The sequence below is a fragment of the Epinephelus moara genome, chromosome 18, assembly GCF_006386435.1.
Source record: "Epinephelus moara isolate mb chromosome 18, YSFRI_EMoa_1.0, whole genome shotgun sequence".
Lineage (NCBI taxonomy): Eukaryota > Metazoa > Chordata > Actinopteri > Perciformes > Serranidae > Epinephelus > Epinephelus moara.
Genome location: NC_065523.1, coordinates 37,274,283 through 37,285,648, shown reverse-complemented (window position 1 = coordinate 37,285,648; position 11,366 = coordinate 37,274,283). Strand labels below are relative to the sequence as shown.

The window sequence follows — 11,366 nt, the reverse complement described above, 5'->3', positions numbered from 1 at the left end:
ACAGACCGACATTTTTCAACATTTTAACACATTTTTCGATAAAATGATTAGTCGACTAATCGAAGAAATAATCGACAGATTAGTCGACAATGAAAATAATCGTTAGTGGCAGCCCTATCCAGGATCACCTCAGAAAACAAAAAAGGAAATACATTTTGTTGTCTCTCTGTGAAGTTATTTGACGTTGCGTTCCACAGTCATCCAACGATACAATCACAAGCACGGTGTCATTTCCACACAGAGCTCTTCATGTCAAGGGGATAACCACTGAATGCAATGTCTGCTCTCGTTATTTTAAATGGTTGCAAAATACCATTCCTGTTGCCAAACTCCAGTAAAGATGATGCGTAAATGATGATGTAAATGTCTGAACATGATGTCATGTTGTGCAACAGTTATCCGTGTGAATATGAAGAATACGACACTGAAAATCAAAAAGGGACCAAGGCCATGTTACTCATTTCCTGACACACGGTTCTGCTGGAATAAAATATTAACTGAATACCTTGAAAAGGAACATCAGTTTGTATATCATACGTTTGGATTTAGGGGGATATATTGGCAGAAATGTAACACAATATAATAAGTATGTTTTCTTAAGAGCGGATTCTCATTTATGGAGATTGCCATGATGCACTGCAATGTTTCTACAGTAGCCCACAACGGACAAATAACACACTAAGCTTTAGAAAGGCCACGAGAGTTTTCATGTGGGCCACCGTAGTTAGAAGCCCCTCCATGAGGAGAGCGTTGGAAAAACACAATATTTTTAATGTGAAACTGCTTAATTTGGTGTTTTGACCAGTTTTAATCAGCTGATCCGTTTGTTTTGGGGAGGAAGAGACTTCTGTGGATAATTCGGCTCACATTAAAAACATCCTGAACGTCTGGATCTTAAGTTATCAGAGAAGAAAGGTGAGCATAGATTACCTGGTGCTGGGGTAACGGCCTGTCTCTGACATGCCAAACAGTGTCGGGAAAACACTGATTTGTAATTTTAACTGCTTTATTTAGTTCTTTTACTGGTTTTAATCACCTGGTCCACTTGTTTTAGAGAGGAAGTGACCTCTGTGGATAATTCGGCTCACAGTAAAAACCTCCTGAACGTCTGGATTTTAAGTTATTGGAGAAACGTTGAGCACAAACTAGCAGGTGCTGGATGAGCTTGCTCTCTTCGATATGCCAAACAGCATTGGAAAAACACTGATTTTTGACATGAAACAGCTTTAATCAGTGGTTTTACCCATTTGAATAACCTGATCCGTTTGTTTTAGAGAGGAAGTGACCTCTGTGGATAATTCGGCTCATGCTAAAAAACCTCCCGGACATCTCCATCTAAAGGTACCAGAGAAAAAAGGTGGGCTGCTGGGCGAGCCTCCTGTCTAGGACATACCAAACAGCATCAGAGAGACACAGATTTTCAACGTGACACTGCTTTAATCAGTAATTTTATTGCTTTAAATCACCTGGTCCACTTGTTTTGGTGAGGACGAGACTTCTGCGGATAATTCAGATCACACTAAAAACCTCCTGAACAAAAAAACTGAAGGAATTTTAACCTGGAGAAGTTTCAGCTGGTGCAAATATGCAACTCTCACTGCCAGCTGCCACTGAATCCCCTTAAATCTTACACACTCGACCTTTAAGTGATAGAAAGCCTTGTCAGCCCCTGAACAAGCTGAAACACGCCGTAATAAACGTGCAGGTGTTCGACAACGACCTACAGCCTCAGTGAATCTGACAGACCCAGATGAAGCTCAGGCCTCAGAGTCTGTCTATCGTCAATCTCTGTGCAGTTCTGAGGAGGGAGGGAGGTGGGCACCTTCACCTTTAAGACGCAGCCACATCCTGACTGAAAGTGTGTGTCACAGTATCCGTCACTACTCTTCATCAGAAATCTGGGACTTTCTTTGTAACCAGACACACACACACACACACACACACACACACACACACACACACACACACACACACACACTCAAACTCTCAGGCTGCCCTGCCCATCACATCAGCTGATGTTTGCTGTTTCAACCAACAACAGGTCTGGGTGAGGGCTCAAAAACAAGAGCTGTCTCCCTGCACCTCTGCTCTCCGGTGTGGTTAATGCATGCACACACACACACACACACACACACACACACACACACTAGCTAGTGTAATGGGCTGCTGACAGATCCTGGCAACATCCCACATCTCTTCAGCGCCCACAAAGCTCATCTTCCAGCACTTCATTAACTCAAAATGAGAGGTGTGTGTTGAGAGAGAAACCCTTTCAAAGTCTCTGAGTGAGACACACACACACACACACACACACGCACACGCACACGCACACACGCACACACAGACACACACATTCTTGTCTTGTTTGTACCCACCTCCAGAGGAAATGAACGCGCCAAGAAAACAAAAAGGAAGGAGAGGAAGGAAGGAGTAAATCATCAGGGGACGTGAACGCGACATAAAAGTTAGAAACAAACACAAACTTCACTTTAAATCTCTAAAACACAAAGTGAACTCTTAACTGAACACACCGCGTCGCCCTGAGTGATGACTGATGAACTGCAGGTTCAAGGTGAGGCGTTCACGGAGTAGTAACAGTTTGTAGTTTAGTGTAGTGAAAGTGAATGCATCACTCACCGTGTCTCCTCCGACTTCACCGCACACGGATGTTGTTCTTGTCAAGTTTATCTTGAGGACGTTTTGTTTGTTTGTTTGTTTGTTTGTTCGGCGCGACAGGTCTGAGGTTCAACGTCCAAACAGTCACAGCAGCGTAAATACTCTCGTCTGTTTCACTCTCTGACTGAGGGCTCTGAAGGGGCGTGGCTACTACACGTCATCTGCGAGCTCTTTACCGTAACGGACGCTGCAGTGCGACTTCAAAAACAAGAACAGTACCGTAAAGACAAACGTCAGCAAGCAAAGCTTACAGTTTTGGCGCTCGGGTTGTTTTTGGAAGGGATTTGTATAGAAGTTCAATTATGCCAGGAAAAAAGAAAAAGCCTGAACTGTTTTTTGGCAATCTGAAGACAACATTTTGAAAAAAAAAAACTGCACTTATTTTTTTTTATCACAATTAAATTTGACTCACAGAGGTTAACATCTCTCTTGAAAAAAAAAATCCAATGTAATTTTAAAAAAGTTTTTTGTGATCAAATTTTATTAAGTTTTTTTTTTCAGAATATTAATAATAAATTCTATATACAAAGCTATTGACCTATTGTCTAACCCTTCCCTCCCCACCCCAGTTGGCTTAGGATGACCTGTGATGGAACAAGAGAAGGAATAGATAAATTAAAAAAATATATGTTATTATTATTATTATTAATAATAATAATAAATACATGCAGCAATAAATAAGCGAAAATAATTATAAATCAGTTTATAAAAAAAACATTTGGGGGTAATGTTAATATTTTTTTTTAAAAATTTGTTTTGTCTCAATATATATATATATATATATATATATATATATATATATATATATATATTTATATATATATATAAAATTGTTTTGAAATTTTTCTTCAATAAATCACTTTGAAGATTTGGTATAATTTTAAGTTTGGTATTGTGATTTATTCTTTGATATATATAAAACAAGCACAAGTATTTCTTTTTTTTTTTAACATTCCCCCAACTGTTATTTGCATAATTCCGAAAGACTGTTTTACCATCTTGAGAAATAATATTCCATGCACCGCATAATCTTTATACATACTTTACTAAAATACTTAAATTACACCACAAAAATTCTAAATAAATAAAAAATTTTAAAAAAATTTTGATAATTGTTTTGTAATGTTTCTTCAGTTAAATTATTTCTCTTTGAAGATTTGGTATTCTTTGGTACAATTTGGTATAATTTCGTAGTTTGCTATTATGATTTATACTTTGGTATTTAAAACGCATAAGTATTTGCAGAATGCTGAAAGACTTTTTACCATCTTGAGAAAACATATTCCATTTGCTGCATAATCTTTATACATACTATACTTAGTGAGCTATAATACACCATAAAAACTATACCTAACTAAATAAATAAATAATTTTTGTGGTGTAATGAGGCTAACTAAGTATCGAGGCCTACGTTTACTCAAGTATCTTTTATTTGATTTGGTTTATTTATTTTAAACATAAACATGTAAAAAGACAAAAATAAGTAAAACACCTTGAGATTCTCATCATGGATGTGCAGCTGACAAATCTGCAGCAACTGTGTGATGTCATCATGTCAATATCGACCAACATCTCTGAGGAATGTTTCCAGCACCTTGTTGAATCTGTGACACCAAGAATTAAGGCAGTTCACACACATCACTGTATTTCTCTAACATACTTATAAGAAATACTGAATACATTTTCAGTTGAATATATTCTCTCCTAACATGTAGAGACAGTTTATGCATCTACCTGTAGCTACACGTGAAGCACAAGAATCAGTCACGAGGATGTAAACTATGACTCCTGAACAAAAGGCAAACCCTGTGTACAAAACAACAAGTAAACACTACTTTGAAACAATGAGAATGACTTGTGGGAAATAACCTTGAACATGAACTGGTTGAACAGGAAATTGCCATTGTTCATGTGAAGCATGTGAAGCACCTCCTCACGCTCAGCAGAGGGAGACAAAGCTACAAGAAACAAGACCTGGATTTATGAACACTAACTTCAGTATATGTGCTTGAAGTTTACATAATAAACTGTGTGTGTGAGGTGATGCTGATCAAACACACTGACCAGCTTCAGTGCTGCAGCTGAAATAATGCAGCCATAACAACAATGTGTCATAACTAGAATTCCTTTTTTAAATTGGTCTCATTTATCTCCACCACACACTGCTGATTGCTTTTGTTCCACCCATGAGGGAAAACAATGAGAGCAGAGGCGTGGACGAAAGGTGATGCATAGATATGACCTCCACCTGTTTGCCCTTCACATGTTCAGAGGCCACAGAGCTACAAAGAGACCCTACAATCTGTGCCCAAACTGTCACGGAAAAAAGTTGAAGTAATATGACAAAGGTATTTTAAATAAGGATGTCACAATAATTTATTTTTGCCCCCACCTGATCCAGGTATTTCAATACTGAGTATCTGCCGATCCGATTCTTGTGTTTTGCTGGATATACAGCTGCACAATTTAAGTACGTTAAAGTTAATCAAATTAATCCAATGTTCACTTTATTAGGTACACCTTGCTAGTACTGGCTTGGATCTTCAGAACTGCCCTAATTCTTGGTGTCAAAGATTCAACAAGGTGCTGGAAACATTCCTCAGAGATTTTGGTCCACCAGCCTGAACCGTTGATACAAGGCATCATTGCTTAAAACTCAGGTAAAGGGAAAATCTCTGGTAGCTCATCTTGACATGTAACTCCAGCCTGTTTGGAAACAAACACTGATGTATGTTTCAATCAGGGACTTTTCCTTAAGTATGACTGGACATTTTATATTGTGATTGTATGTCTATATAATCGACCCAATCGCCAAGATATATTTTGGGATTGAACCTTTCTGCAGACCTTGAATGTGTTAAATTTATACGTTATTATGTAGTGGATACATTAAAACTTTATGATTCTACATGTTTCAGCAATGCTGTGGTTCATGTGTGGTTACGTTTTGGCACAAAAACCACTTGGTTAGGGTTAGAGAAAGATCATGGTTTGGCTTAATGTACCCAGTTTTGTTGGCACCATCCCGGCAAAAAATGCAGCAATGTCTAGGAAAAAAAACAACTTCTTGTTGTGGCACCAACCCTGCAGGAATCCAGCAAAGTCTTGGTAATAAAACAAACCCTTTTCATGTCACTATCATAGCTGGAAATACAGGTATGTCTCAGTAAAACACAAGGGCTATTCGTACCACTATCCTGGCTGAAAACACAGTGATGTTTCGGAAAAACAACCGCTTTCCGTGTTACCAGTGGTCTGCAGGAGTCCAGTGATGTCTTGGTAAAAACAATCTCTTTTCATGTCACTATTGTGGCTGGAAATACAGCGAAGTCTCCATAAAAAATGGCCGCTTTTCATGGCACTATTCGGCTGGAAATGCATCAGCGTCTCAGTATAAAACAAATGCTTTTTGTTCCACTATCCTGGCTGGAAATGCAGCGATGTTTTGGAAAAAAACAATCACTTTTCATGTCACTGTAGGGGCTGGAAACACAGCTGTGTCTCAGTAAAAAAAGTAACTGCTATACTGTATGTGCCACTATCTTGGCTGGAAATGCAGCAATTTTTTGGAAAAAAACACAACTTTTTGTGGCACAACCCTGCAGGAACAAAGCAGTCTTGGTAAAAACATTTGCTTCTCATGTCACTGTTGTGGCTGGAAATGTAGCTATATCTCTATAACAATAACAACTGCTTATCATGGCACTATCTGGCTGGAAATGCAACAGCATCTCAGTAAAAAACAATAACTATATCTGCGATATCCTGCCTTGAAACGCAGGGACGTTTCGGTGAAAGATGACCTCTTTTCGCTGCACTATCTCAGCTGGAAATGCAGCAGTTTCTCAATAAAAAACAACTGATTTTTGTGGCACTATCCCCGGTGAAAAAACAGCTATGGGTCACTAAAAAACACCCATGTTTGGTGGATAAAAATCTGCTGAAAATACGACTTCCTAAAAAAGAGCCGGTCTTGTTTGTTGGTCTTGAACAGTGGTATGAAACATAAAATAAAACGTATCTGTCGTTTGCAGAGATGTATAATACCAGACCATTTACCACAAAGTAGAGACCTTAATTTTATTTTTGTGTTTCAGATAATCAGTTTTGGATGTGAATTCTTCTCTCTGGGGTATCCAGTATTTCAAACTGAAGCCTTAATCCGGTGGTGTCTTTTGTCTTTCCAGGTCAAGTCGACTGCTGCTGTACAGTTTATGATGAGTAACATTACAAGAGGAGAAACGAGTCCTTCTGAAAGATCCTTCAGCCACAAACACTCCTCTTCTCCCCCGACAGAGCGTCAGCTAAATAACATGTACAATGTAGAAAAGACACAGACAGGTCGTGAACAGCAACAGAAACCCAATGTTGAATTTAAAATAAAACCTGCTTTTTCTTTTTCTTCACCCATTATTAAAACAAAATCATGTGCAGAAAAACTTTCACAGTCCTAAATCAAGTAAATCCAATTCATTCATAGATACTAAATATTAAAAATTAGACTATTGTCAAAATGTCTTCCGTTCCCTACAGTACTCAGGTTCTTGAGATGCATTGTTTTGGCAGGATGCTAATGCTGCCACTGCGTCTGTGTGTCACCAGGTGCTCAGGACACAATGGAAGGCTTCTGCAGTGTATTTAAAGGGGCACTCCACCAGTTTCACACATCAAATTCAGTAAACTTCCAAATGAGTTGACTACAGAGTGCTGCAGGGATGATATTTTTCTGTAGGCCAACCCGGAAGTTAGCATCGTCCTGCTTCCCTCTACAAAAAGCCAACAGGATTTTTCATCACATTTTGGATTACTACAAAAGATAAGCTCTGCGGCAAACTAAATTTTACGATACTAAAATTTTTTGTTCAGCGAGATACTCAGTTATAGAACTACACCACAGTTGCATGACTTTAGCGTCACTACAACAAAACTGTACAGCCGTGATTGGAGCACTGGGTGTGATGACGTTTTGTAGTCTCATTTAGCCACTTGCTAGCAGCCGCGTTTTCAAGACGCGTAACTAAAGGCTTCAAAATTCACAAGTGGGGTGTTTACTGACGTATTTTATGTCACAGGACAAAACATCAAAGTCTCATAAGCTCGTGTTAACCAGAGTTTATTTCAGGCATCTAAACAAAAGCCCACTGACTTTGAGACGAGGGAAATGGAAATGCAAACTCATTTCCAGGTTTTAGGACTCATTCCTTCAGCACTCTATTCAGCCTGTTGCATCATGTCCTCAGTGACTGTGTGGGAGCTCTTTTACTTTTTCTACTGGAAAGCCCCTGTGATGGGAGTCTGAGAGGCATTGACCAGTCAGGGTGGGCCCCAAAAAAGATGCTGTTACTCTGCATTATGGGAAGTGTAGGAGCCCAAGGTCAGGATACCTCTGCTGTTTTGCTTTGTCGCTCCCTCCAGGATGCTGCGATCACTACAATTAACGCAAATTCAGCCAATTCTGATGAATTCTGTGTGACAATGCAATTTTATCCAATCACCGCAAATTCAACTTTTTAAAACTGGTATAATCTAATTTCACTGTAAAGCTGCACGCAGCGCATCGATTCGCTCAGCCCCTCCATCTCTCTCTGTGTTTGTCATGAGACTACTGCTGCAGCTGGGACGAAAATCTGCTAATCTTCGGATGGTGTAGGAATGACCCGCCCTACTCTCCCTATGATTGGCTAGTACTTGTTGCCTTCATTGGTTGGGTTGATTAGGTTTAGGCAAGAGGAGTGGGATTGGTTCAGGTCAGGGTAAAGGCCCTGACACACCAAGCCAATGGTCGGCGGTCGAGCAAAGTCGGGCCGTTGGTGAGCGTCTGTCGCCCTAGTTTTTGCGGTGTGTCCCGCACCGTCGGCAGAGCTTGTTGGTGGAGCTTGTTGGTGAGAGAGATCACTCTGATTGGCTGTTAGAGAAACCCCTCGGCTGACAGGATGTACCACTCTCTCACTCCGCTCTCTCTCACGCAGGCGCAGAACGTACGTGCTACTTGGCCGTCGGATGTAGTCCGTGTAGTGTGTTCAAATGCAACTGACACAGGGCGACGTGTGGCGACGTGAGGCGACGTAGACGACGCAACAGTTGGCTTTCGTCGACGCTAGTTCTTTGATGTCGGTTTGGTGTGTCTGCACCTTAAGAATGTCAGGGTAAGCCAGTCAGAGGCAGAGTAAGGCTGGCTAGTCCTTCACCAACCTAGGGTTCCGAAATTCGTGCCTGGGACAGAGTCGCACACACAGTGACAAGGCTAACTGTTAGCATCACATGGCTAACGTTACCCAACTGTTATCAACAGGTTTAACAACACAGCTGAGCCGTTTCAGAGTCTTTGTGAGATTAACAGCCTGGTGTCTGACACTTCTGCCCAAGCGGCAAAATTTGAGGAGTAGGGATGAGATCAGGTTGTGCTGTGTTAGCTTGAACTCAGGAGGAGGAAAAGGAGAAAAGCGGCTGATGAAGATGGTCCTTCAGCTCTGCGTTGAATGGTCTTCACTCCCACATCACCTATATCATCATGAACAGATTATAATTCTGTGGGAAACACCGAATGCTCACAAAAATCAACTCCAAATCCACCTCTCAAGTTGCCAGTCCATGCTCCTTCACAAGCGAAGTCCCCATGGGCTGAGCTACTGCCGCCACACGCATTGTAATTTTTTAGAAAAGCTGCCAAGAAATCAGGTAATTCAGGCCGCAGCGATCACAAAAACAGCCCGCAAAATCCTGGAGGGACGGATGTGGACCACTGTAGCACTGATAAAGCAGAGCATGGAACCGACCTGCAGGGAACTGTCTCTCTCACGTCCGCCAAATGTATAGAAGTGCAGCATTAAATCAGTGGAGTGCCCCTTTAAGACAAACAGCTGAAATCATGGCATGTTGTGAAAGAAAACAAGGCTCAGGTTTATGACAATGTAATATGACAGTCACAATGTTAAAACAACGTAAAACATTTGAACAGCAGGACCAGTCGCACTGACTCAGTCTTTACAATCAATCAAATTTAAAACAAAAGAAATTTATTGCATACACAATATCTGAAATTTACCTCTGAGCTACCTGCCAAGTGAACTCAGAATCTTTCACCTTTTGACAATGAATCCATGTTTTTCCCACAATTCCCGTCTCAGTGCTATGTCACGTATAAAACCTATCACCTCACAGACTGACACACCCATCAGGTGCGACAGAATGCAACGAAACTGAGAAACTACAACTGACTCACTGACAACGTTACCACTCAACATGTTGGCTGAACTTCACTCTTCCACAGCAGATCAGACCAACATTTGGCACTTACTGGGTGCTAATTTTGGACCCTGTGCATACACACACACACACATACAGACATACACACCTGCGTGCACGGAGGCACACAAGGTGCATGATGTGTGTGTGTTTGGGAGCATTACTTCCTTTTTCTCATCTCTTCTACAGGCTCACATAAAAATCTAATCTTGGCCATATTTTAAAATGTGGACAAACAAATGGACATTTCTCTACGTTAGCAGCAACATTACAACCATAGAGCAGACAGACGAGGCTGCAGCCACTTAAAACCTCTAAAATAAAAACCCCAGCAACTCCCCGTTCCTCTGGTATCAGTTATACACAGGCAACATTTAGAGACAGTGTAGAGAGGCCTCGCTGCTTTGAGTTTTGTTCGTATTTGTGTGTAAGACTTTGAAACAGAGCTGCATAAAATGTGAGGTGAGACGTTACTGAGTCACATGTTCGTATGTTTCTGTACTGATGTCACTAGTACCAGTACTAACATTATTGCACACAGCAAATCAGACATTATCATGACCTTTTAAAAGGGAAGAATCCAGAGGTGTGGACTTGAGTCACGTAACTTCAACTCAAGTCAGAAACAAGTCACAAAAACCCGCTTCCACCAAGCAGCCCAGTACAGTACGGTTCAGTTTGGTATCCTTTTTTCTTGTCTCCACAGTGAAAGTTGTGGATGGTACCAACAGAAGCGTTCCTTAGCGTCCCCATGTTTGGTCCCCCCTCTGTTGGGGTACATAGCACACAGATCTGGTACTAAAAGGTGGAGCTGTGAACACTGCAGTCTGATTGGTCAGTAGAGGACGGTCACTCTGCTCAGGGCTGAGTTGTGTCTGGTTTTGAGGCTCATGTAACCACTGTTCATACTGTGGAGAGTTTTATTAGTAAACTGTAACTATAAAATGAAAGGATGTTTTGCTGCCTCTCACAGCAGCTGGAGTCTGAGAAAAAATAACTTCATTCACTGGGCCGACTGCCGGCAACTTTTAAGGTGGAACGTTAACTTGTAATGTTACTCAATGCATGAGTTGATGACGTGAATCCATCAGCACACCTTAAATTTCACTGTGACAACTTTGACTATCACTTAAGTTTCTATATGACACACACTTTTAGTAATGAGTGGATCTTCAAGACTTTATATATATTAATTTTGACGGGATTACGTGAACTGCATATATTCTAATCCTCACTGGGAGGGGAAAAAAGCGCTGTGGAGCGTCGTTCCTGTGGGCTACGGCAACACTAAACCCCTGAGCTTGCCTGAGAAGGACTAAATGCACAAAGCTGCTATTTTTAAATATCCCATGGAGAGAGACTCTCACTGCAGCCTGTTCTATTTTGTTCTGAAAACGTCGGCATGCAGCCTCGTTCTGTGGACGATAAACCAGGTTACAGTTTAA

At 40.9% G+C, this 11,366-nt stretch overlaps 1 protein-coding gene across 1 annotated transcript in view; it reads right to left on the bottom strand.

The window, feature by feature from the left end:
- Positions 1-2,805, bottom strand: part of carhsp1 (calcium regulated heat stable protein 1) — a 38,729-nt gene extending 35,924 nt beyond the window's left edge. Inside the window, exon 1 of the mRNA XM_050069043.1 lies at positions 2,638-2,805. The gene's annotated coding sequence lies outside the window, so the exon portion shown is untranslated. The remainder of the gene's footprint in view (positions 1-2,637) is intronic.
- Between the last annotated feature and the right edge of the window lie 8,561 nt (positions 2,806-11,366).